This window comes from Anguilla rostrata, chromosome 17, assembly GCF_018555375.3.
Source record: "Anguilla rostrata isolate EN2019 chromosome 17, ASM1855537v3, whole genome shotgun sequence".
Lineage (NCBI taxonomy): Eukaryota > Metazoa > Chordata > Actinopteri > Anguilliformes > Anguillidae > Anguilla > Anguilla rostrata.
The window spans coordinates 8,912,610-8,936,223 of NC_057949.1; the positions used below are offsets into that span (position 1 = coordinate 8,912,610).

General features: G+C 43.6%; 1 pseudogene; it reads left to right on the forward strand.

Annotated features, from left to right (window-relative positions):
• LOC135244062 (cytoplasmic phosphatidylinositol transfer protein 1-like) overlaps window positions 1-23,614 on the forward strand; it is a 91,535-nt pseudogene that overhangs the window by 66,724 nt on the left and 1,197 nt on the right.

Consider the following 23,614-nt stretch of genomic DNA (forward strand, 5'->3'; position numbering starts at 1 on the left):
TACAGAATAAACGCATTATAAATACATTATAAGTAATTTATCTAATTAATATTTTCATTAACATTGTCATATTAAACGTTTGGCTGCACATGCCAATTTTTAATAGGATTTTAATGGCAAAATCCGTATATTTATTTGAGAAAATATGTTTACGTTTGTATGTGAAAGAAAAAGAAAATGTTTTGTAACATAATGCATGTATTCTATTGGTTATCTGGGTTCTAGATTTTACAGTGAACTGATATGTGTGTTACTTTAGTCTTACTAGCACATATATCAGCATTAATATCAATACCTGAGCAAGCTAGCAAGTGACTGAACACATTGCATACATGCATGTTACAGGTCCAATGGCCCCAAAGCTATTGAACCAAGTTCAAAAGCACTTGTAAAACTGAATTTGTCCCTCGAGAGGTCAAACCAGCACGATTAACCCAAAGGTTTATTCCAGTCATTCAGTTCAGGTTTAATCTATTCTCTCCTCAAATGTGGAAGGGTGAGTGGGTAGGTGTTAATGTGGGCTAGACATGGGGGCTTGTTTAAATGTGTTTATAGAACTAAAACTTTAATTATACACTGATCTACATATGGTCAGTAGCTGCACTTCATCGCCCATTATGAGATAGCCATATGATATACACTAGCATTCTTGCACTGAATCGTATGTAGCCTGCCTCCGCTTCTCTGTACCGAAAAAACAGCACTTTATCTGGATAAACCACAGTGAGCCATTGGAGGCCACAAAATCATGGTGAACGATTTCAGTGCATGTATAGCGAATCACAGTGGCCCTAAAACCTCTCATTGTATTTTTCATGATCTGCCTGTAGACTGCGTGCCATGGCCTAAGTGCGTCATGTGACTGGTTCTGGCATACAGGCATTCACTCCATGGGGGTCGGGGGAACCACAAGGACTGGATGTGAGTCACTTGGAACCAGAGATATTCTGTTTTCTAAACCGATATTCAGCTTGGAATGTTTATGGCAGAAAATTCCATCCCATTGCTGAAGTCACAGACTGTTCTGATTTGCTGCCTTTTTATAAATATTCATGAGGGGGTGGGTGTGGTTAGTCAGAATCTCTATGGCTGGCATACCAATACAGACAGCATGCAGAACTTACATAACATGTAGGCATGGCGAGCCAACTGAATGTGCTTAGGTGGTCTCTGACGGCATGCACTGTAGGGCGGAAGAGGCAATGCATTCTGGGAAACAGCCACTCTTTAGGAATGATGTCACCGCCTTGATCTATCAGTGTTTTCCTGTGCAAAAGTAACTACCTCAGAATTTTTTTCGGTTTCTCTCCAGTTACTTCCTGTCCATTGAGGGTGGATCTCCAAGAGGTGACTGTCTAGTTGGGACTGTGTAGTTGGGATATTGGCTGCAACCAAAGTTCACAAAACCGCAAAGCTGTTTGAGATGCTAATGCCAATGCAACAGAAAAGCTGGTGCTTAGATGTCTTATCAGCACTGATATTCATACCTTTCTCCCCCTTTTGTTTGAGAGAACAATCCCCCCCATTGTGCGCCATCACTGCACATTTTTTCCAGGAATATTTTTCATAACCACTGACCTTTTTTTCCATTTTCCTCTGAAGGGCACATTCTCTGAATAACGTCAATAGTGGGGGAAAATACGGGACACTCCTCAAACTGACTTTTGTCCTAAAAGCTGCTGTGGAGCAGATACTGGAGCAGCAATATGGAGCTAATTGGAGGGTGACTTTCTTGTTAATTTGTTGTTGGCAAATGCCAGAGAAGGCCAGCAGTTTTGCGGTTGCTGCTTAGGACTATTTGCATTGTCACAAAGGCCGTTTATGGCCACTTGCCTGCCGGCAGCACATGTAGCCAAGGGGTGTCTTCCTCCTGTGGCTGTATTGGAATGTGAGACCTGGAGAACACTTTTATTGCAGTGATGAGCATTTAACTATTGCCCTGAGTAAGAATGGGTTATCCATAAAAGCAAATTAAACCCAAGCATCTGTTTAATGCACATGGTAAAAAATTTTTTAGTCAGGTGGCTATACCGTTGATTATTTTTAATTAGACAAAAACCGACTTAAAAGACCTTTAGCTCACAGAGCTGAATGTTACTCGAGGTAGTTGAGGAAGTTTCTCTTTTTGTTCCTGTATGGTACACTATATGACCTAAAGTATCTGGACACCACTTTATCTGGGGCTGTTCATGGTTTGGGCTAGTCCCCTTAGTTCCAGTGAAGGAAAATCATAGTGCTATGGCATACAATGGCATTCAAGACGATTCTGTGCTTCCCCAACAGTTTGGGGAAGGCCCTTTCCTGTTTCAGCATGACAATGCCCCTGGGCACACACCAAGGTCCATATAGAAATGGTTTTGTCAAGAATGGTGTGGAAGAACCCCATCCAACACCCTTGGGATCAGTTGGAAAGCCAACTGCGAGCCAGGCCTAATCACCCAATCAGTGCCCGACCTCACTAATGCTCTTCTGGCTGAATGGAAGCAAATCCCTGCTGCAGTGCTCCAACATCTAGTATAACACCTTCCCAGAAGAGTGGAGGTTGTTATAGTTAGCAAAGGGTGGACCAACTCTATACTAATGGCCATAATTTTGGATGAGAGAGCGCAGGGTAGCGAGCAGCACACACAGTTTAGCTGGCCGTCAGCTGTCCTGTACCAGGGGAGCGGGCCATGAAGTTTGGTATCAAACAGCCCCCAATTAAAAGCCCCCAACGAGTCCAGACACCATGTGACAGAGTTCCCATGCTTCCCCCCACACTACCCTACCCAATCCCCTTCTTCCTCAGTCTGCGGGGTCTGGCCGGCAGTAACATTGCCATCATTAGCTGTACGAGACTGGCATGGCTGGGGATTACTGTCACCAGCCCTTTTACACGGTCTGAGGAAAGTGTGTGTGTGTGTGTGTGTGTGTGTGTGCGCGCGTCTGCGTGCCTCAGTGTTTTTTCTTTCCTTTGGTGGAGGGTCAGTCAGAATGTGAAGGTGCCTTAAAAACACACTTTGTATTACGATCTGAAGTGAAGCAAGAGAGAAGAAAAACAAATTGATTCAGGAAGTTCCTGGCATCTGAGTCTTATTAATAGGTTCCTTCCAAAGATATTTGCAGAGCAGTGAGAGGCTTTGAAATAGAGTAAGCAAAAAGCCAGGCAAAAAAGGAAGTTCCTTTAGAGAAAACAAAAAAAAAAACTTTATTGAGATGCATGAAATACAAAAGATAATGATCATTCAGTGGAAATAGAATACAATACTGTGCTCCAGGTTAGTAAGTGATACTTTCACAAACAAAAACAAAACAAAGAACATCACTTCTTTTGCAACCATTTTACAACTTTTTTTTCTCCTTCCAGATTTGTTTATATGACCAGGTCTTCAATTGAAATCAGAAGATTTGAGAAACATTATTTGTTTGAATGAACAAGCCTGCTCCCTATAATTTTATATCACATAATTGCACGCTCTGTACTGCATATGAGTGCAGCTGGTAGTGCTTTAATCCCTCCGTTTTTACTCTGTTATGTTCCTGTGCTGGTAAGTGTATATACCTACTGTATTGTACCTATTTGTACTTTAATTTGGAATATATACATAACTTATAGTTCACACATAAAAAGACATCTCAAAGTATGGTACAAAGTGATAACCACATATTTGGCTGTACCTAACTTCAGTGAAAACAGTCCACTAATTGTGCAATTAATCACAAAACATTTTTAAATGACTGTTTACTGAAAACCTTCAGCTGTGATTGGTCAGTGGAGCAGCATTTTGAAATTTAATAGACATCCTGTTTTATTTTCTCACCAGTAAAACGAATGCCCCAACAACCCCACCCCGTCCTCCAGCAGGTAATGTTCTCTCCTGCCTTGTAAAAGTGTAGCATAATATATGCTGGCATGTGGTATAATGGGCTGAACTATTTCCTCTGACATGTTGGTATGGGGGCCACAATGTTGACATTGGTTTCAGTTTTCATTTAACAGCACATTCTCTGATTCCCGGGTTTCCCTGAAACGCTGTGGAATTTGTAACATTTTGGGCAGGACTTGACACAAGGCGCTAATTTTCCAGACCCTGAGTCCAACTGAAAATTCTAAACTCTAGACCGCCCCCTAGTGCCCATTTGTCATAAAACAGCCCAGACGTCTTTCTTGTGTTCATTACCAACAGGTAAATAAATGTTTGTCACGCTGGGGAAGTAGATTGTGAAATCTAATAAAATATACATGCATAACCGCGCAAAGGAATATCAACTAGCAGATCACTGGTTTGAAAGCGCAGCTGCGGAGACACTCATGTATTGTTGTTGTATTCCACCATAAGCCCCCTTCTCCCACGTCAGAACTCTACTGCACCCTGATTGGCTCAAGGGGCACACTGACAGGCTCCTGATATGTTTTTGGAATAGGGACACCAATGGGGTTCTGACGCCTTCCACAAGGGCCGATTGTACCCCAATGCTCAGCCCCCCTCTGGTGTCGGCCAATCGTCGCCTTTAGTGTTTCCAGCCCATTTCAGTTTAGCAAGAACCCTGGAATTATATTTTGCCGTGAAACATACACTGAACAAAGACACTGATAGACTTGATAGTTTTTACAATTTCCTTCAAAATTTCCTCCAAAAGTGACATTTCAGTTTCAAAAGTGAAAAAGGTAGAGCAGTAGGCCTTAATGAATAAAGCAAAGTGAGTAAGAACTAAATGTCAGCTGTACATTAAAGAAAGTATGGCTTTCTATCTGTCAGTGATTGCTTTGGGCTGACACAACCTCAGTGTCTCTGATAACAATCAGGCCTGGCTTCAGTATGATGCTCCCCCCACCACCACCACCACCACCGCTACCACCCTCCCATGTCTGGCCATCTAAACTAGCAAAGGTGATGACGGATGGTCTTTTTTGGAGAGGTAGTTGCCCTGGTTCTCTTCGCGCGTGGCTGAGATGCTCGGACACGTTTTGGTTGAATAGTTTTCGCGCAAGAGTCCCTGGGTTCCTTGGTCAAAAAAACCACTGAAGGGGACAATTAAGAGAAGGGCCCTGCGAGTTGAGTCAGGCTCCTCTGGACAATGGGTGACCTTTGCCCTTTGACCTCACCCAGCCTGTGGGACAGAGATAAGAGACACTCAGCTGGGGTATGTGCCCCTTGGGAACTGGAGCCAGCGTCTAGCAGGTCCCATCTGCTGTGAACACTGCAGAGCTGCGCACAGCGTCAAGCCACCTGAAAACAAGCAGTAACAACATTATCTGCTCCAGGCACGTCTCCCCTGAGAGCATCATTACCCCCTTTAAAACATGATAAAACACACACACACACACTCACATACACGCACACACACACGCACACACACAGTCTCACATACACACATACACTCTCTCTCACACACGCACACACACACACATACTCTCACACATGCATTCACACATGCAATCTTATTCTTTCATTCGCGCACTCACACATTCTTTTACTTACCTACACACTCACAGACAGGTACTCGCACGCACGCACGCACACACACACACTCACGCACACACACACGCAGTAATTAGCCTGTGAGCCGTGGTCACCTCCTAAAGAGCAGGAGAGGCGGCCTGTCCTAGTTCAGTTCCCCTGCAGGTCCTGTTCCCCAAACTACCCTTAGCAAGGCCCCGCCCGCGTTGCAGCCGAGCAGCCAACCACAACAGCCCAGAACGCCTTAACCAATCACAGGCCACATACTGGAACCTGCAAACCCATGCTTTAGGGATATATTCAGTGTGATTTAATTTCGCTGAGGGAGTTGGGTGTGTGTAGCACATGCAGTAATAAAACAGGACGTAACCAGCTTGCTCTGCGGTGGAACTGCTCTGTCCAGGCCTGCGGAAAAGCCGTTGACCCCATGGCATCAGTGTTAAACGGTTCCCAGGACAACAGATTAAGCAAAGCCGCATTTCTCAATGGGCGGAGTCCAGCTGCTCGGTGCGCAACACCTGCGGCTGTTGCGTTCGCGTTGACATACAGGCTGGGCTAATGAACAGGCCCGCGTAGCCGCCATCTGAAGACCTCTCTCTGTTAATTACCAGCATTAGCACTGGAAGCTCTGGCGCGCCAACACATACAATAAAAAGGGCTTACGAGGGTAAATTACCCTTCAATGGACATTAAATGTGTCTAATTAAGAACTATTAACTGCTTGTTACAATTCAGAGTTTGTAAATAAGGTTAGAATGAAAACCAGCACACATGGTTTCAGAACTCCTGCGATGTCAGACCGTATCAGCGCATCCACACACTGGAGCAGTCTTAGCTGAGTCACCAGCCACCGGTCTCCCCATCTGTTAACCTACAACCTACTGTGTTGCAGGTTTGTGTACTAACAGCCACTCTCAATTGTGATGCTGATGACTTGGTGTTGGCTCTGCTACTTCCCTAAGCCTTTTTGTATTTGCACTTTTGTAAGTTAAATGTGGATGCTTCGGACACATTTAATGAGTAAATGAGTTTTCCGTTTATTCACATGTGGAAGCTGAATGGTTTTAAAATATACTGTAAGTGAATGTAACTACATGTGCAGCCGTTACATATGTCTGTGCTCGTGTCTGGTGACTCAGCCAAACTGCACTGACGATCACTACTGCCTTTGGGGTTCATGTCAGTGAAACCCCCTTATCCAGCAAGGCCTTGCACAGCTTGTGTTTTACACACCTTCTGCCTATATGCAGTTGGACACTTACCCAAGCAGTTCAGGTCAACCTTGCTCAGAGAGGTGCAGCAACAGCAAACCTGACCTGCATTAAAACCCTGCAACCGACTCTAGCTTTAAGGCAACAGCCAATAAGAATTTTTTTGGTGGCCAGAGTGAATTTAGTGAATTTATTGCTTCTTTACCAGAAAGATGGGACTATTTTCCAGTCAGAAGAGGTGCAAAAAAGAGTAAAATTCTGTGTCCCTCATACCTACAATGAACAAAAAATACTGAAACTTGATTTCTTTGTAGCACAGGGAAATTCAATATCTTTGATCTTGAATCATGTTAATTTGGATTGTAACAGTTTTAACTGATGCGTGTTATTCCTTCTCTTTCTACTCTAATTTCTTTTAAATGTTTTATTTGGTTTTATTGTAGCTTGGCACCATTGTAAATGAGGGTCCCAGCCTGTCACCAACAAAGTTCAAGTAAAGAAAAAAAAGTAAGTAAGTTTTCTGTTTAAACATGATCCTGTTCTGCATGATATATTATGCTCTTGGCTGCTACTGAAACAATCCAAGCACCCTCTGGAATTGTCATACCTTTATTTACGTAGCTGGTCGTTTGTAGAAATAACATTTAATTTAAGGGAGGATAGAGATATATACAGAAGGCTGCAGTGTCTGTGAAGTGTGCTCAGATTTACGCTGAGAAATTGGTAGCCTGGGCGTTCTCATAGAATAACAGCAGCGAGGTTTTGTGCTCGTGTATCCGCGGTCACTTGAAAAATTAATGCATTTAACTTCAGGGGTTGTAAATATGGCAGTGAACTTGCTTTAAAAAAAAGAGAAAAGAAAACTGTTGAAGCATGGAATCCATCACAGAAATTCTACTTTTTTATGGATCTTTTAAAACTGCAGCCTGAGGGTGTTGTATATTTAGTCAAGACCGCCACCTATTGGTAGATTGAAGTTACATGAAACCATTCAGCCACGGAATTCAGGCACATGATGGTTATTGCATTACGGTGTAGTATTTTACATTGAGTGCGTTTGAGAAAGCTATAGCATGTTTTGACCTCATAGAACAGTATATTAGATTTTAGGATATTAGTAAAATATCTTAAAATAGCCACTAAAAACATCTTGGTGAGAAACATAAGGGAAGAACGCCTTCCTTCCCGCCAGTGAGGTCACTCACTTAATAACTCCTGTTAACTGCATACTCTGGTCAAATGCATGATATCATAGCAACCCTCAGTCTAGAGAGTTATCAGGAGTTGACTGTATTTGGTTTATATTTTTCTATATCTGACTATATCTTGATTATGGTGGTAGACCTGGCTTTCATGCTCTGTGGATTAATTCTCAGCACAAGTTGTGTACCTGAAATTCTGAGCGCAGGTACATTGTACCAGAAACCAGCATTTTGCTCTGAATTTGCTATTTTTATTTATTTAACCACACTTGGAGAATTGTGTGCAATTCTGGGGACCGTACTACAAGAAGGATATAGAGGCTCTGGAAAAGGTTCAAAGAAGAGCAATCAGATTGATTCCTGGTATGAAAGATAAAAGCTATGAGGGAAGACTTAAGATGCTTGATCTCTTCAAGCTTAGTAAAAGGAGACTTAGGCATGATTTGTTTGAGGCTTTTAAATTCATAAAAGGGATTAACAAAATGAACTACAATAAATTCTTCAGGTTGAGTTCTGTTAGTCGAACGAGGGGACATAAATGGAAATTAGCAAAAGGTACATTTTGCATAGACATTAGGAAGAATTTTTTCACGCAGAGAGTAGTCAATGTGTGGAATAGCCTGCCTCAAGTACAGTAGGTTCCCTCCAGAAGATTAGCAAAAATATCCTGTAATCTGCTGTCCTGTTCAAAGAAAAAAATTAATAAAAATGTAATCAAAGACAGCTTCTTAACAGCCTTACAGTTTTGATATGTTTACTTACAGCATGTGAGCCACCACTGATTTTATCTGTCCATATACAATTAATATGAATATACTTTATGAATATATTTTTTTAAATTGGTAAAATGTACTATATTCCCATTCTGATACAGCCTACTGCATAGATTGTATGGTTTAAGCAGCCATTATTATAGCAACAATTATAAAAATATTGTCCAATCACTCATTTTTTTGAGAACACAGAGGGTGAATGGTTTTCAGTTCCAGCGCGCCTGGTGGAAGTAGTCGATCGTTTCTCAGAATAACCACACGTGACGTTTTACGCACATAAGCCGCGTTTCCACCAAAAGTACCAGGAACTTTTAGTCACAGGAACTACTTTTCAAGGAACTAAAACATATTTTTTCAGATCAAAATGGGACCTTTGTAGTACAGTATCTAATTGTACTATAGGGGGCAGTAGGGAGATCCCAGTAACAGGGACGGGGAGGAGAGACGCAACAACGTGCTTGCATGAACTATATTTTTTGTATTAAACGTTGTGCAGCACGCGCTTGAACACAGTACTCGTATACAATTTACAGCGTGCTTTTCGCGATTGCACAGATGCTATTTTTGTGTATTAAAGTAATTTGTTGACAGAGGAGAACTCTTAGAAAAATAATTTCCGAAGTTCTTGACATTAGCTTTTTTTTTTTTTTTTTTTGAAGAAGTGAAATGGACCAGAAGTTAAAGATCTCATCTGCATAATTTGGGAAGGACAATGTGCTCATAAACTTGCACTCAGGGCAGGTAAGGCGCGTGGAGCGTAGTACGCACGACTCTTCGTGCGTGCGTGTGTATGTTTGTGCGTGTGAGAGAGATTCTTAAAGACTGGCGACTGACGGTTTTAAAGCAGATGGGTAATCGTGAAAAAAAAAAATTAATAACATGTACAATGAATCGGGTAAAATGAAAAATGCATTTTATATTTTTTTTTCAGTGGCGCTAATATGAGAAACATCCTATATTCTGAAACTCGCGCAAAACAAAGAACGTGAACGAGCATTTTCAGTGCCCAGGTCGCGACAGTGTGAAAAATATGCACGGACAGGCAAACCTCTGCCGTTTTGAAAAAACCTTTATCCAAATTTAGCGAGAACTGTTTACACGATTTCTAGATAAAACGTTTCCGTACAAAATAAACCTTCACAGTTGTGGAATTAAAGAATACAGAGGCTGACAGCATTGTCTTTAAAATAGGCATTTTCTACATGAAACTGAAACTTTCTGGACTGTGATTGAAACAACTAATCCTTAAATGAAATCTCATGATAATGGCTGCTTAGTCAATAGATGTGCCCGCCATGGGTGCACGCCCAGCTTGTAAGTTGCTCCAACTTTCTGAGCCCTCAACTCCTTTAATAACCGAATGCATTTTCTGTGACTTACGCCTTATTAATAGATAACCAATTTTATGTTAAAATATGGAATGCAGGTTTTTAATGTGCCTAAACAAGTGCATGTACATTGTTACTAATACTTTCCATGAAACTGTAGCAGCTTGCATTGTGACTAGTGTAACTGTCTATGGAAAGTGAATAATAGGTTGTTTTCTTCACATGTATCTTGTGATCCACCCCTACTCTATTCATGCGGCTACCGAGTTTGGGAACGACTGCTATTGACTGTAGTCTCAGAGGTTAGGAAACCGGTCTTATAACTCAAAGGTTGCAGGCACCGCCATGTCTTTGAGCAAGGTATTTAAACCTGAACAGCTTTGGTTGATATCCAGCTCTATAAATGCGGTTTGTGCTAAGTAACGTCAGCTGTGTCCCTTTGGATAACGGCATCTGCAGAGTATGAAATGTAGATGCCCCTCTGAGGTAGGGGAAGACCGTGACTAATGAACAGTTCTCAGAGAAGGTGCCTGCTCGACTGCTTTCATAGTTTTATTTCATCTTGCAGGTCGTGTGGCCGTTCTGTACTTTGTGGGTTTTGGACTGCGCGGGACGTTCCACCAGCGGCTGCTCCACCCTGATCCTGAGCCTGCAGGTTCTGGAACTCCCCGTCCCCCCCCCGTCCCCCAGCCCTGGCAGCGACCATGCTGGTGAAAGAGTACCGCATCTGCATGCCGCTGACCGTGGAGGAGGTAAGCCAGGGCCAGGGAAGCAAACAAAACTGGCAGTCCCGCTGCGTAGCTGCGCGAGCCGTTCCAGGTTTTGCAGGTGAAGGATGCTGGTGAGCATCCTGAGTGGGAGCATTACACTATACATTGCATTCCAGGTATTTACCAGATGCTCTTATCCAGATCGACTTATACAACTTTTTACATAGCATTGACACTGTATTTATACAGCTGGGTATATACTAAAGCAATACCCTAACCCTAACCCTAACCCTACCTGGGAATCAAACCTGTGACCTGGGAATCAAACCTGAGACCTTTAGGTTACAAGACCAGCTCCTTACCCATTATACTACACTGCTGCCCAGAAGCCCCCCTGCTAGTGGTGGGATCGGCTCTCGCACTTCCCTGCTGACCAGAGCGGGTGTGACCAGTGTGGAGTGCCCCCCCCCCCCCGTCATTGCGCAATAGAGACTCCTCTGTTGAGTCAGGGCACCTGTAGCCCAGTCACACCAGCTGTGACCAGGCGCGCTTTGCCCTGCTGCAGTAACTCTGGCTCCTCGCCCGCTGGACTGCAGAGTGAACATTTCGGTGGATATAGACATCCACGCACTGTGCCTTCCTGAATAGACAGAGCACATTGATGTTGCGATGGTGGTTGAAAAATAAGGATTAAAAAAAAATGAATTATACAAAATGGCGGGTTATTGCGATGCAAACTAGCAGATGGCTGCCGAACTGCGTCTTGATAAAGGCATAAATTTAATCTGTCGCAGCAGATGTGCGTTGAAACCAGAGGCAGTTGGTACTCGTTTGCAAAGACATACAGGTCAATGAACTCAGTGTTTTGCAGTCAGCCGGTCCCCTGTAAAACCCCTCCATCGGAGGACGCGTGTTAAAACGGGCTCAGCTGTGCATGCGCGAAGGGCCTGAGTATGTGTGCCTGTGTGTGGACCTCTGTCTGCACGAAGGGCCTGAGTGTGTGTGCCTGTGTGTGGACCTCTGTCTGCACGAAGGGCCTGAGTGTGTGTGCCTGTGTGTGGGCCTCTGTCTGCACGCTTGGCTCATCTGCGGTAATTACGCCACCAGTCAAACCTGTCCCAGATTAATAGCAGCTTCATTTTATTCCTGACCTCTGTCTGATCGTCTGATCCTTGCTGCTCGTCTTGTGTCGTGCGTATGTTTTTACTAAAAGAAATTTTCTCCTGGATTCGTGTGAGCGGCAGAATTGAAAGGTTTCATTGTAAAATGTAAAATCTTTTCTTCTACTGGATTGAGAGAGAGGTAGAGAGATTTCAATGTAAGTATTTATCTTGTTGCAGGAAACTATTTATCGTTTTTCGCTCTCACAAACACATGCGCGCACAGGCCAATAATAATCTAAAATAGCCATCATGGTCTGTAAACCAATGATAATCTATAATAGCCATCGTGTTCTGTTGCCATAGTGATGCTTAGACCCTCTCAGGGAAATGGCTCGTTTGTTTTCCAATGATGTGCCCTTCGGCTTCCCTACTTTCACATGCTATCTGCTTCTCTCTGCCAATTTCTGATTCTGTGTTTCCGTTTTTGAGCCGTGTCCCATTTGCTGTCCCTTCGGGAGGAAGAACAGCAATGTTAGAATCAGTTGTCTTGGTGCCATGGTGCCTTCCTGGAAATGAAAGGCTTTGACTCATGATTTCCTGGTCTTAGTCTTTTTTCCTTCAGGGAAGTTAAAACTTACGCAACGGTGAAACAGTGGCTGTATTTTGCTGCCACAAGAAAATAATGTTACACTTGCCTGTGCATTTATGGAGCTCATAGATAAATATTAAATATTTTGTATAAATATTACCTTAACTGAGGTCCAGGTTCTAGAGAGAAGTATCTCACTGAGGCCCAGGTTCCAGAGAGCAGTACCTCAACTGAGGTCCAGATTCCAGAGAGAAGTACCTCACTGAGGTCCAGGTTCCAGAGAGCAGTACCTCACTGAGGTCCAGGTTCCAGAGAGAAGTACCTCACTGAGGTCCAGGTTCCAGAGAGCAGTACCTCACTGAGGTCCAGGTTCCAGAGAGCAGTACCTCACTGAGGTCCAGGTTCCAGAGAGCAGTACCTCAACTGAGGTCCAGATTCCAGAGAGAAGTACCTCACTGAGGCCCAGGTTCCAGAGAGAAGTACCTCACTGAGGCCCAGGTTCCAGAGAGAAGTACCTCACTGAGGTCCAGGTTCCAGAGAGAAGTACCTCACTGAGGCCCAGGTTCCAGAGAGAAGTACCTCACTGAGGCCCAGGTTCCAGAGAGCAGTACCTCAACTGAGGTCCAGATTCCAGAGAGAAGTACCTCACCGAGGCCCAGGTTCCAGAGAGCAGTACCTCACTGAGGTCCAGGTTCCAGTTCTGAACCTTTTAAAGCTAGTGAGGGACATTCTGTAGCCCCTTTCACACATGGAACCCAAAACATTGCCAGGCTCAAATGCTCGGGTAAGGTAGTGGTTTTCCCCATTCACAAATAGGTCTTATATACAGAAAAATTCTGAGTCAACACTATGGAGCCTGTTCACATGTGACATAAACGTTCTGGATAGATTAGGCAAGGAAGGATGTCTACCCTCCAAAGCTATGCAGGACATCTGTTAACATTACATTAGTTTTTCTTTAAAATAGATATTTTGTTGAATAATAGTTTTGGCAGAGATGTAGAGCCTACCAACACAATATAGTTGAAGAGTAATAACATGGTCTATCTGCTAAAAGTCAAGACTTGTATGCGGAGTTGTTTTCCATAAAATGCAATTAATAATTATTTCAGCCAAGTTAAATACCTAGCTATATCTGCCATTGATTTGTGGCCTACATAGATATAACACTACCCAACTTGCTACATTGGGTAAAAAAGTAACTTAAAACTTTGCAAGTTTAATTTTATTCATTGGAAATTTTAAATTGATTTAGAGTAATATTTGAAGCTGTGCAATTGTGTGATTTGAGCAACAAAAATGACTTGGATGCAATCATTTGAAAACAATTGGCTAAAATCGTATGTCATCACAAAGCCAGGCAAGCAAGGACAGTGACGCACTGTTTATTCCATTTCTGAGAATATTTGGAAATTTCCCTCACAAAATCACACAGTGCAGGTCCATTATCTTCTGTGTGCAAAGTCGCATATTTTTACGAGATGTGTTGAGAAGGCAGATTCAGTGAAGTCTTTAATTGCACCACAAACAAAAGCTCTTGCGTATGAATGTGACCTTCTGCGTGCTTGACTGGGGAATGTTGCCGCTTCTATTGACACTAGAGCCATGACTGAAGATTTCCATCAATCTTACAAGGTCCTGACCCAGCAAATTGGAGAAATGTCTTTCACAAAAAATCGACTTCTACTCCTATTCACACACGACACTGAGATGGAAAATTGCCAAGACATTTACGGGTTAAGATGGATGTGTGAAAGGGGCTTTCAAGTTACTTAAACTCAGGAGAACCATTTGTTTGGACCTGCATTGTGGGAGCTGGTTTATACCTGGTATTATATGTACAACTAGGTGCTTAATTTTGTGGTTTGTGTATCGAATATAGTAAACTAGATAAAAAGGCTGTACAAAAAACATAATTGGAAACAAACCACATTAGCCACACTAAAGACAGGTGGCAAAATGGACTCTAATACATTTATAGTTAAGTCTGTCTTTCATATGGTTGTATGTGTGGTTCAGTACAGCATGTTCAGTAAGCCTCTGCTTTGGTGAGAGGGTGTTAGTCATTGCATCAGGTGGGCAGGGGGTCTATGTGTGAGCTCTCCTGCTGCTGCGTGCGGATGACCCCTCCTACGAAGGAGGGCGGTAAGGCGGGGGCGTGGGGGCTGAGACAAAAACGAAGTCAGTAAAGTTACCAGTAAAGTTTTTTTTTTCTGACAGGTTTTGATTAAATGCAGCTTTTATGGAAGTTTGCGTGTTAACTTGTAAGGAGAAACATCCTATCTTCATCTGTCACCTGAAATTGTCATGGTGCTATAAAGTGCAGGGTAAATATACACCGCATCAAAAATACCCTGACAAAGAGCTTTTTTATTAGCTGAAATGTATTACTGGTCTTTTGTTTAATCTGCATATGGAACATGAAAGTCATTGTAACTGCATTAAGAAGACTGCATTATTTTCCTGTCTCTTGCTTATCTACTTGATCCACATTTTCATGTTTTTTTTGAACTTACAGGTAAAATAAACTTGGTCCTATGATCAGTGTAATTAATCAATGTTCACATTTTACTAAGTATATATGTATTATTCAGATCTGTAAATCACAATATAAATTTATTGTATGAGTACTTGTACACTTATGAGTGTGAGTAGCCACTGCATTGCAGCCTGTTGAGGATGCCAATCATTAATGTGGGGTTCTTCAGCCACAGGGTGGCTATTTTATGTAACAGTGAGATGAAATGTTTTGGAAAACCCCTTGTAATATTACCACTGTGGGACATGCTCTGATAAGTTTCACTGTGGTTGATAAAGTTATATCCTGGCAGTTAAGGTACTGGCAGTGATGTTTCCCGGTTGGCTTTTGGAATTCGCTCGCTCAGACTCTGCTCCCGTCTGAATTTCCCTTTTCACACGGCCGTCTGGCTGCCAAGCGTGTTTCCTGGGATGTGTGAAAGCCATGGTGAAGCAACGCTGTGCGGTGTAAACCCAAAACGCAGCCAACACCTAAACAGAAGCCAAAAGGTGGGGAGAGAGCTCCCTTCAAAAACTGGAGACATCACATCTTAACATCTGCTGGATCCCTGGCCACAGGTGCTCCCAACTACACCAGCGGCCCTCTGCTCCGCCCTTCAGGCTCCTGGGAAGAAAACCCAAACAAGCAGCGCTGGCAGCAGTGTAGGGGGTCGTCACAGTCATTTTCTGCCCTTGCTGTAGAATTTGTACAAATGGCACACCGATGTCCTGTGGAAATTTGGGGATTCCAATCTGGTGAAGCAAATCCTTGTTTACATGTACACGACCGTACCCTTTTCAAAAGGTTAAAAAGGGTCGAAAGTGTGTTTAGCCCCATTGAAAGGGCCTTATAAACAGTGCAGGATTGAGGTAGAAAACCGCTGACGGTAAACCTCTGTACAGCTGATAGATAGAAGGAACTACGTCCGTCAAACATGTCAAATCCACTTTGTATCCTCAGCTGACAAGGCCAAGTCATTAAATCACACTGCTCACAGTTCATGTGTCATTTATGAATTATTTGTCATATTCGTTTAAACGCAGTGTTGGGCAGTTTCTACATTGCTCTCAACTCTTAGTTTTTTGTTGTCATCAATTACCCTGACTCAGTTATTACCTCCACACAACATGGCAGTTCATTCGTAGATTAGCGTTAAACGTTTCCACAGTAAAACGTTTCCTGTGAGGAAGATAGGAAAAGAACAGCCTTAAGCCTTCCTTGTGAAATGCCAGACTGTGTCAGTGATTACTAATTAAAAGGATGAAGAGCAGAAGTTGGCAGGAAATCCTGAAATGGATGCAGCTGGTCCTCCTTGCCCACTGCAGTTTAGAGACATTCACATTTTGTAGCCCTCTCTTTTATAGCATGACATGTTGATTTCATGCTGTGAGTCTGCCTCACAGTTTGATGTTTGTATTTCATCCCATGTCCATTTCAGTATGTATGTCATATGTATTTTTGGCCTGTGACGGAGGAATCGGAAACTCGTTCGGTTTCCCTAGGGAGACACGGTGCATAAATATAACTGAGTGGCCTCCTGTTTGTTTCCGTTGGACGTCCCCACAAAGCAGCAGTATGGATGATGCGTGTGTATGTGTGCCCATAACTGTGTGTACAACTGTGTATGTTTGACATACCGTGCCTGTGGGTTTACGGAGTCGTTTTGCGTTCGTGCCTGCGGTCGTTACGGCGCCCCGGCTGTGGATCAGTTTTGACCTTTGACCTTTGACCTTTTCTCTCCAGTACAGGATAGGCCAGCTGTACACCATCTGCAAGCACAGTCACGAGGCCAGCGACAAGGGGGAGGGCGTGGAGGTGGTGCGGAACGAGACCCACACCGACCCCGTGCACGGGCAGGGTCAGCTCACGGAGAAGAGAGTTCACCTGTCCAGGTGAGGGCAGCCCCTTCGCGGTTAGCGTACGCAGTAAAATATCCAGTGTTAATCCAACTTCAGCGGTGTTAATTCAGGTCTCTTAACACATAACATTTGGTCCCTCTTTGGAATGTGGGACCAGATGTTATCTCTTAAGTGTCGAAGTAACTCTGGACATTTTACTGTGTAGCCTCTGTCTTTGCATTCTCACCAAACACAGAAGCCCCTCTCTATGAAGCACTCAGTAAAGACAATATACATAAACATTTTTATGAGAATCTGAACCTATGCCGAAAGAGATGATCTACAGTTTTGAACATGCATGAATTATTACCACAAGTGTATTATTTGTGCCAATGTTAAAAAACACACACAAATACTGTCATTACACAAAACGTGCACCGTATTGAAGAGATAACGCAACCGTTGGTGGATTTTGTAATGTGTGTGGTGTATTTTTAGGTAATCAGTGCTTGCCTTTGTAAGGGGATACAGGATTTGAAATGCGTGGAGGCATTGTTTTTTCCACAGGGTCCTTTTGGCTTGCTGTCGTGGAGCTCAGAGCTCCGTTTGTTTAGGGCTGGGTGGTAGTTGGTGTGCGGTGTTGCCGTGCTCATTCGCCGAGATGAGTCTGAGTGCCTTTAAAACAGCCACTCTGCATCAGCCGTGCAGCTCGCAGACCTGGAACCCTTCGACAGCGATCATTGTTCAGGAAAATAACCGTAAATTGCACCGCCGGGGTCCTTCCACGTCACAGCCTTCTGTTTATTCCGTGTGATGTATTCCTCTTCAAGCGCGGTGGTACTACTCAGCCGGAACGTGCCGTACCGGGAATGGTGAGGTTCACCAGGGTTACCCGGTTTGCCTCTGTCACAGCCGTGCGTGCTTTTTAAGGTCCTGTCTGTTGTGTTCTTAGAAACACAAAGGACCGGATGCCTGGATGGATGAATGGATGAATGAATTAGGGGAGACAACCGCTTGGTACTCGTATCGAATCCCCAAAAAGCCGACTGCCATTGTGTAGATTTTAGTCATAGTAAAAAATAAATCACTTCTTGTTTTATTTCACTTTCTATTTTGTGGTCACACATGCACATTTGAGCTTAATTCCAGTTTAAAGTATTGTGTTTATATAGTGCCTTTCATAATCTTTATTAAGTGTTCTTGAGTGTACAGTGGGGGAATTTTGCCTTAACCAACACCAACTGCATCCTGGACTAGGCCACTTAGTTCCAGTGGAGGGAAATCTTAATACTACAGCATACAATGATATTCTAGAGAACTGGGCAGTTCCAACTTTGTGGTAACAGTTTGGGGAAGGCCCTTTCCTGTTTCAGTATGACATATGTGTATGGGTGTGATGTTCAGGTGTCCACATACTTTAGGAAATGTAGAGTGTATGTGTATTTTCATGAATGACCATATTAGGCCTTGATATTTCATTAGTCTGGAATGTCGTCAGCTTCTTCAAGCCATTGTACAAGTTGTTTTTTGTTTTTTTTGCTCTTCAGGGGAATGCATTTGAGACCATTGTCATAGACTCAAACAACCCGGAATTCAAGGCTAACCACTCACTTGTCTTCATTTCAGTCAGAGGCTTCCAATTGTCCTGAGCTTTGCTGACTGAACCCTCATCACTTCATTTCCAGTGTTAATATTTTGCATTCTTCAGAGTCTGTTGCCAGGCAACCCAACTCCTGGTTCACTTTTCTCGAGTAACAAAACATAAATTTAAAAAATCTATGAACAGGAATCTATTTTTATCCGCTTTAATATGTAAGCCACAATTTTAAAGTGTACTTATGCTTTGCAGAGGGTTACCTCTGGTAATGTTCCTTGAAAGAGGAGTGATAGATGTCGGAGGGCATAGGGGTGGAGATTGGGAGTAGAAGGGGCTAGAGGTTAAGACTAGAAGCTGGGGGGGGGGGGGGGGTGGAGACTGGTGGTAGGAGGGGCTTGGTGAAGGGGCTGCTTGGTTAAATCTTCTCAGATCTGTTTTGTTCTGTTAGACTTGGGTGGTTTGATCCTGTATTATCTGCTAATTCGTGAGACGGAGAATACACACCCAGTGCTAAAGACAGTCATGCTAGCCGCTTAATTCATAATACCATGCATCTTTAGAGGTGGGAACGCATTGGGAATGGAGGTCATTCAGAACTCTCAAACTAACCCCTAAAGTCACATCTGAGTTTATTTTTAAGAACTTGTTTCTGAAAGGTTGGGATGTTTAGGTTCCTCGCTTCTTTCTCCAGCCCCCACCCCATTCCATGGTGGAAATCCCAATAAAACTGTGCTCCTCTGTTCATTCTGCAGCAGGCTGCCAGGCTGGGCCCAAGCTGTCGTCCCTCGTATTTTTTACATCACAGAAAAGTCTTGGAACTACTATCCTTACACAGTCACAGGTGAGCTGAATGTTCTACCTGTCTGTGCTGTACTCTCTTCTTTGAGAGTATTTCAGAGTAATCCTCCAGTTACATGATGTTTTCATACAGGATGATTAAAATTATATTTCTAAAGATTTCTAAATGTCTAAGACCATATAAATTACTGTCCTGCTGATGTATATCATTGTATTCCTTAGTGTTTAATTCTCTGCAACATATTTTCATGTATTTATACAATTCATAAATTAGTTGTAAGTGGAACTGGAGCCTCCCTTCCTTGAAAACGGAATTACTTTTTACAATGTAATCATGTATCTAGTGTGTGAGTGAGTGTAATGTTGTCTAAATTGATAATTGGCTTTGTCTTAAGCAGTAGATCCATGCACTGTTTTTGAGTGAGTTTTAATTTTTAAGCTGTCAGTGTTGAATTTTATTGGACTGTGCTGCATAATATATTCTGTCCTTTCCATGTGCTGGACCTTGGACCTTAACCAGAATACACAGTAAGTCTTTACTTGCTTGTAGAAAATGTCAAATGAATCAAGGAACTACAAGTCCCATCAAACAACATGTTGAACATGTCAAAGTGCTTCATATATCCATTTTGAATAACCAGACCCCTTACCTTAAAAACACACACAATCTGCACAAACTTTGAGGTTGTGGTTCCTTTGAAGTGTGTCAGGAGAACAAGGGCAGGAAATTGCACTTCCAAGAACTAAAAGGGTCAAATTCAGAATTTTTTTCCTGTGCAACAGGGCTTGTGTCATAACAATTATTTCTTTCTCATTACAGTGCTCTTTTTTGCCAAAGTTTGCAATTCACATAGAAACTAAATATGAGGACAACTGTGGGGTCAATGAAAATGTAAGTCAATTGAGTATTTTTTCATGGTAATTTTATTTTTATAATATAAATGCCCAGAGCCTCCTATTGACACTAATGACATTGCTGAGAACAGTAGCTTTGCCTGATGCAGTATAATGTTGCTTTTCTCATATCATAGATATTCAGTGGGGACAAAAATGAGATCGATCAGGAAGTGGATTTCTTGGACATTGCCTTCGATGACGTGCCCGACAGACACTACAGGACCTCTGAGGTACAGCATAGAGAGTTCCGCCCTGTAACACAATTCTGTCTTTCATCTAAATTACATTACAGCGCCATTGCACTTAATGCCGTTATGCTATTCCAGAACATTCCAAAGGTTCTATGTCACTGTCGTCCCATCTAGCCATAGTGTATCACAGCAGAAACAACAACTGTATTAAGTCATGGTCTAAGGTCTTGGGTCTTTTAGTGTCTAAGTCTTTTATGTTTCAGCTTTTTGTCATAACTTTAGTCCAGAAGAGGTTAGTCCAGAAATGACTGTACATTGTGTGCTGGGTAATCCCTATATCTAAGCACAGTAAGACACTAAAAATACATGTTCAATCTGCAGCTATAGGTTAAATAAATGATTGGGTTAATGCTAATACTCGAGAGTATGGTGGTGAAAGCCCCCAGAACAGATCAGCCCTCACTGCGCACCGCTGCGTTAAGTTATGGTTCATCAGTGTTAACAGACTCTTCTTCTCCCGCAGGATCCTAGGCACTTCTCCTCTGTAAAAACGGGGCGGGGCCCCCTACAGGAGGGGTGGAGGGAGAGCAGCAGACCGGTCATGTGCTCCTACAAACAGGTGGCTGTCCAGTTTGAGGTGTGGGGTCTCCAGACCAGGGTGGAGCAGTTTGTGCACAAGGTAACGGTCAGCAGGTGTGACTGTCAAGGCTTTTACAACGGTGTAAAAATATTCTAATGATGCGCTGTGGTGGTCATGCAGTGTGACCTGCATCTGTACACTGACTGTGACGACTGACTGTCCCAGTCTTGACACGCTTTGAGGCAAAACTGCAAACTGTCAGGCTCACGTGCATGGAAATTTAATGATATGTTGAAAGAAACGTTAGTCAAAAAAAGAGCACCAGTGCACCAGTTGTGCTTGGGTTTGACCCTGTGGCAAGTAACCTGGAGAACAATAGTGGGATAGTGGGCCAGAGTCATCAGGGCCTCCACAGGATGGCGGGGAGTGAGGGAGTGCTAATCCATTTCGGTGCACAGGCAGCACTGGAACAGTTGGATCGGTGTTTATAAGTAACAAGGGTCCCCCCTCCCACATTGCCGCAGGTGCTTAACTTGCGCCCTGTTCGTTATGCACGGGTTCCTGACGATTTATCCTGGAAACAGGCCATTAAATAAACGAGTGAATGAATTAACGCGGCCCTGCGTCTCTCACGTGAGGACGGCTGATTGATTTCCCGCTCCTATCGGCCTTCCGCACACGGCTCTGCAGGCAGCTTGCACTGAATTCCTAATGGCGCTCGTGCGGTGCGTCACGGGTCCGATCCTCGGTGCAGAGATGAGGCCTTCGATCTGGGGCTGGGCCTGTACTCAAGTGTTAATTTTATGTGTGATGCAGAGTTAAAATATACTCTGAATATATATTTATTTGGTTAGGATTTCCCTATTTCCACTCTTGGCTGCAAATAAAGGCCAGTGCTCTGTTAACAGCTCCATAAAACTCACCAGGGACAAAAACCAGGACACTTCTCTCTGGACCAAGGCTGGGGAAACACAATAAAAAAAACATTTTTAAAAAGAGAGCTTGGCATCTTGAGTCACAATGTCTGTCTGTGGAGCACTTTGGTGCTCCCTGCAGTGCACCAAAAAGGTTTATAATTATTAAAATATAATATAATATACTTCTAATGAAGGGGCATGTTAAAATACTAGATTAACATGTTTCTCACTCTCTCATGCTCAGGTCATCAGAGATGTTCTGTTGGTGGGACACCGGCAGGCGTTTGCCTGGGTGGATGAGTGGTATGGTGAGTAGCCAATCACATGTATGCCAGAACCAGCATCCTCACAACCTGGCATTGACTCCTCCCACACAAAGGCTGAGCAGCAGGTCCCTATTCAGTCCAAGTCCGGTCAGAATGGACTTTGTCCTTTAACCAGTGGGTGGGATAAGGACGTAAGGATTTTGCTGGCAGTGGGGAAAGCAGGAGTTATCCCAGTGCCAGGAGCTCATAGAGCCCAGCTTCTACCGCCGACGCCTGGAGAAGTTACAGGAACTGCTTCCAGTGCTCAGCGAGATTGTCAGTAATCGTCAGTGATGCGAGCGTTCTCCGCAAAAGCACATGATGTCACCTCCTCACGCCCCGGCCAGTACGTTGGGCACACACCGAAACCCTCCCATCCCTGGCTGTAGCTGGAGATGATTGTGCATCGCCCGGCAGGGCTGCGGGACACGGTCCGGCCCGGTCCGGATCCGATAATCACCCGCGAGGCCCGTCCACGCACTAGAACAGCGACTGGACAGGATGAGCCACCACCCCAGCTCATGTTTAACTCCATCGCTTAATCCTTCCCTTGTCAGGCTCATTAGTTTGCCATCGATTGGCCACGTCTCGTGAGCGTCTCACATGACAACAGCCGGAACGCTTTGTTTTCCAGGATCGCATAATGATTTATTCTCATGCTTTTGAATCTTCTTCATTGTGTTTGAGCTCAACAGAGCCGCTTGGAATCTGTTGATATGTGTGCGTATGCTGAAATCACCCCATAATGTTTCCAGAAAAATGGGGTCAGATAAATTACAGCACCGACGACGTCTCGTCTCCTCCTTTCAAGAACGTTTTACTTGAATTACTCATCTCTGTAAGAATCTGAGCTCCTTTCTCCCCTGTGAGGCTCACATTTTATGCTTTCATTTTCGGGAATGTTTTTTTTTCTTTTTCTTTTTCTTTTTCTCAAAGCCTTTTGAAAATTGGCCGGCCTAGAAAATTAATGGTTTCGACGCTAGGGAAAAGCGAATAGCTGCCCTTATCTTTGGTCAAAAGGGAACGACACTCGGTCTCCCAATTTCGACGGCTGGGGCGGCGCCTGAAAGCGGGCGATTCGCCGTAGTGCGGCTCTTCGCGCGGCGTGGAGCGCGCTGGGGGCGGATCTAAGTGCGCCTTCCTCTGTGGCGGGAGCCGCGCGGAGATAAGAGCGCGTTTGTGTCACACGCAGAGCTACCCAGCAGGCAGCGTGTGAGCGGAGCAGAATACACGCCGCCAGATGAGTGCATTCACAGGAGAAAAGCTCGCTCAGCGGGACAGTGAAAGGGAAGAGCGAGTCAAACGTAATGTACCGTGGTGAGAAATGACAAAAATGAATACTCCAGTTCAGAAAATAAAAATGGAAGCAAATAACACTCTCAACAAAAATCAATCAGTGCTTTTCAGAGCTGATTGATATATAAATGTGGATGGTAATTTTCAGTTCAGAAAATGCAATGGAAAAAATGTCTAAATAAAAGGGGCATATCTCTCTCTCTCTCTCTCTCTCTCTCTCTCTCTCTGTCTCCCTCAGTGAGGTTGTTTTCAGTTTGCAGAGGGTTATATGTGGGGCTGGACTGGATTGAGTCTTGTGATGAGGCTGGGAGATGTAGGTC